Source organism: Quercus lobata, chromosome 3 (assembly GCF_001633185.2).
Source record: "Quercus lobata isolate SW786 chromosome 3, ValleyOak3.0 Primary Assembly, whole genome shotgun sequence".
NCBI lineage: Eukaryota > Viridiplantae > Streptophyta > Magnoliopsida > Fagales > Fagaceae > Quercus > Quercus lobata.
In genome coordinates this window covers 9,416,733-9,421,467 of record NC_044906.1, presented here as the reverse complement: position 1 = coordinate 9,421,467, position 4,735 = coordinate 9,416,733, and the positions used below count along the sequence as shown (strand labels likewise).

Here is a 4,735-nt window from a genome sequence, read left to right as displayed (position 1 = left end):
ATAATAATAATAATAATAAGTTGATAGTCAATTGTGAATTTTATGTATTAAAATATATTGAATAAAAAATCAAAATCTAAATTAGGGTCAGCGAATTGGTTAATAGCACTTTCAAGTAATTATGTTTGTTTGTGTTACAATCACTTCACATATTTCGGTATCATTAAAAAAAAAAAAAGGTCGTAAAAAAAGCTATGAACATAAACCTCAAGATCCACAAACGAATGCTTTGCACATTTTGTAACATCCAACAAATACCAATTTATCCCATTAAGCAAATCATACAAAAAAGTTTCAACAGTCACACAAATAAACCTATAATATATATTTAGTTCACAAACCTACAATTTTTCCTTATCTCACCCTGACTTCCTGCAAGCACATCAATGTAACCCATTTTTACCATAGCTGCCCCAAACTTATAAGCCCATGCTTGACCGTGCCTTGCATTATTTCTAACCATTTCAACTATTGAAGTGCTGCTCAAAAGAGATTGATCAGAGGTCAATAAGCCATGGTGGTTCTTCAAATTTTAATAGTACTTATTATCAAGCCTATATGGTGTAAGTACATCAAGAGGTACTGTTGGACCATTGCCATTATTAGCATTTTTTGGACACTGGGTCTTTAAGTCTCTAGCAAATATGGGATCCATTGAAGGGTCTTGTAGATTTGTTTCATTGAAATCGTATAATCGCTTTGAGAAAGGAGAACAATTTGACCTTCCAATGGAATGTGCCCTAGAAAGTGTCACCAATTCATCAAGACTAAGTCCTTTTCGTGCAAATCTTTCTTCTAGTTGCTGAGCATTAAGGGTAGGTGGTGGAAGATTTTGATCAGGCTCATCCTTATGTGATACCCTGCCATCACAGCGTCCTGATGACGTGCTCTCTCCTTTCACATAATAGCAATAGGGCATACTTATTAAATTTGTAGCTTAATCTACCATTCACATATTAAAGGAGAGAGTACCTAATAATTTCCATGATTAAGCATGACAAACTACCTAGATCTCCCATTACTTGACCAAGTAGCCAGCATTTCATTATCAGTTCGAACTCATTTTAGATGATCATTTATTTGTCATCTTAAGGAAAAGGTCCTCTTTGATGGGTGAAATGCCATTCTCAACTTACAAATCCAAACTTTTATTTGGTGGACTAAGACAAAATGAATAGTTATGAAAAGATGACTTTTGGCTTCATTCAACCCCTCAACATTTCTCACACTTTTCTTCATAATTATTTTAGTTCGGCTAGATAAAAATTCCACATAAAATGTCACATACTCCCTCACGTTGAATAACCATTCACTCGATATGAGACCACCAAAAAACCTGGTTTAGAGAGGGTGTGAAAATTTCCTTGAGCACAAACTTAGAGTAATATTTTTCCCATTTGACAATTGTACATATAATGGACCATAGAAAAATCAATGGGCAAGTTGATCACATCCTACATCATGTTCATAATTGTTAGTTGGAAAAATGCACTATATACATCATGTGGTCGTAAATGTCCTAAATTTGCTGTGTTATTTAAGAGGAGCTCTGATTGTGTTGATGAAATAAAGGGTTTCTTTCATTTATTCTTTCCTTCATTCTTTTTTTTTTTTTTTTTTTGAAAAAATAATGTTAACATAGCCTGTTCCCTTTTAAAAAAAAAAAAAAATTAAGGTTCAAGTCTCCTATCCCCCATCTATCATCTACTATCAATTAAGAAAAAAAAAAAAAAAACTAAATAACTAAATTAATGGAATATTTATCAGAATAATAATCTAGTTAGTTAAATTAGAAAAATATAGTAGTTTCAAGAGGGTTTATGACCCTTTTTGTTCTGGTTTTATTTAGCTAAGGCAACCTCAATGGAAAAAAAAAATGCACAGTATTGGGCCTCAAAGGCCAATGAGATCCAAGGTTTCAACCAACCCAACAAATTAACAAATAACTCCTAAATCCAACCTTTCAAGTAGAAAGCTTGTAACATGTCCTAAATTAATCAAATGGCTTCCAGGTTTCCACTTTTGAAAGAAGCAACTTGATCCACAGCTCAAATCTTCTAGCAATGCATTAGAGCCTCCTCAAGCCTAAAATTTCTAGGCAACTTCATCTGAAATTCTTTTAGCACAAGCCAAAGGCTTAAATCTAAGACCCAAGCACCACCCAAAATAAATAAATAAAACTCTCAAAAGGTTAAGTGTTAGATACCTAATTCCAACATTGATAAAAAGAGAAAGTCTACTGAGTTATAATTAATTAGATTCATCATACGTGCTTTATGCATGCAATAATTTTCTTTTTTATTTATTTGTTTTTTTAGTTTAGTGTTATAATGTTTAAAGTAATAAATAAATAACTGTGTGTGTGTGTGTGTGTGTGTATTTAAGAAAGAGGTAAGTTAATGTGGAATATTGTTTAAAAATGAGATAAAGATAGTGTCCTATGTTTTAGGTCAAATGAAAAAGATAAAGGAAAAAGTTTAAAATTTGGGAACAATAAATTACACTTTTAATCAATTTTTGTTTTTTAATTTGAAATTATTTAATTAAAAAATAAGGGCATTTTAGAGTGTTTTTAAGAATTTGTGTGAGGGTATTTTCGTACACTAAAAATTGAAACCCGAATAGAGAATCATGTTATTAATAGTATAGATAAAATGTTGTTCAGTTAAGTGTTAGAACCTAATTCCTATCACAATTCCCTAGTATCACTGGTTTTGATATACTAACACTATCTCCTTTTTCTTTTTTAGGAACCAACATGTTTTAGTCTTCACTAACTCATTAGAAATTATTCACTCCCACAATCTTTTTGTAGGAGTGAATAATTTCTTGTAGAGTCTTCACTTCTCAAACAGGAGGTGTGGGTCCCAATGTGTGACCTATGTAGAACCAACACCTTTGTGAGAGGAGGTAGGACTCCTCCTATAAGAGTAAAAATTTTCTTCTAACTCATGGTGCCACTTATCTAGTCTTCATAGCAATTAATTATTTTACCCAAATAACTTGATTGAAAACCATATTACATATTAAACCATTATATAGTAAAATGAGATTTACATCATTTGAAAGTAAATTAAACTCTAAAAAATGGATTAGTTTAACATAAATTCAATGTTTCAGATAATTTATTGCTCAATAGTTGGTGGAATTAATAAAATGAAAAGTTTGAACAATTAATTTTGCCACTTTTGGTCGAAATAGCACTCTTCATGTAAGTGCCAAAGTTAAAGCGACAACTATCAAGAGCCTTATAACTAAATAGTATTGTTTGATTCTCTCAAAAGGGAGAACATAAGTTTGATTCCCTCATTTATTATATAAAAAAGTAGAGAGTTATACATTGAATTTGGTTGAATGGAAAATCAAAATCTGTAAGTGCAGGTAAACTAATTAGACAATAGCTCCTTCAATTTATTTATTTATTTTTTTGCAATCACTACTACAGACATTTTTTTTTAATGATTTTTTTCAAAAAGATAATAATAAAATTATAAAACAAGGTTATAAATAAAGCAATGAATATAATTTATACGTTCCACGCACGAATGCTATGTGGATTTTGTAACATCCAACAAATTCAAGTTTATCCCATTAGTTTCTCAACAACATTTGTTCAAAACACTTACAAAAGAATTAATTTACACTTGAATCAATAGTAAATAATACAAAATAATTTCAATTGTCACATGACTCATAGCAATAAACTTGTAATATCTAGTTCACAAACCTACAATTTTTCCTGATCTCATCCTGACTTCCTGTGTGCACATCAACGTAACCCATTTTTACCATAGCTGCGGCAAACTTATAAGTCCATGTTTCACCTTGCCTTGCATTATTCCTGACAATTCCAACCGTTGAAGGGCTGCTCAAAAGAGATTGATCAAAGATCCATAGATGCCATCCCTATTTAAAAAGGATATAAATAAAATGTAAGGAGTTAATAGTAAAATTATTTTATTTAATAGATTTCAAATAGACTAGGAAACTAGATATATATATTTTTAATCTACCTATTTCTACTCCATTCTATTTTTATTAAAATTTATTTGTCTCACTTCCTACATGCAATAGAAAAATATATTGAGAAAACAAGTGACCAACCAAGTAATTATTCAATATTCTTAAATACAATGATATGCTTTTTTTATATATACAACATAGAAATTCTACACTAACTTAATCTAGGTGTATAAGTGTGTGAAACTCCCTTTTAGAGACTTGAATCATGTCCCTTGCCCCCCACACCACACAAACACTTAATATTTGTGGAGTAACTTAATACTGTATATATATCAAAGCATTAGTGTAACTTAATTACGCTTTCTATTCTTTCCTGATTCATCAATAAAGTTCACATTTTATTTAGAAAGCTCTTAATTTAACATGGCATCAGAGTATAAAATCCTGAATTCGATCCTTGTCTCCTCTACTCTACTTCCCATTTAAAATTCCACGTGTTGGATCTCACCTATTAAAAGGTAATTTTGGCCCACACGTGAGAGAGTGTTAGAATTGTGTGGTTAAATAATTAAATTTGCCATATATATCCTAATAATTTAACATTTTGGGACAATCGATAATTTAACATTAATTAAATTTGTAGTTAAATTTGCCATTCACATATTAGAGGAGGGACTACCTAAAAATTTCCATGATTAAAAGCATGATAATTAGCTAGGTCTCCCATTGATCAAGTAGCTAGCATTTCATCATCAATTGAAACTCATTTAAG

At 30.7% G+C, this 4,735-nt stretch overlaps 1 pseudogene; it reads right to left on the bottom strand.

Moving 5' to 3' along the window:
* Nucleotides 1-328: 328 nt before the first annotated feature.
* LOC115980268 lies at nt 329-919 on the bottom strand (annotated as a pseudogene).
* Between the last annotated feature and the right edge of the window lie 3,816 nt (nt 920-4,735).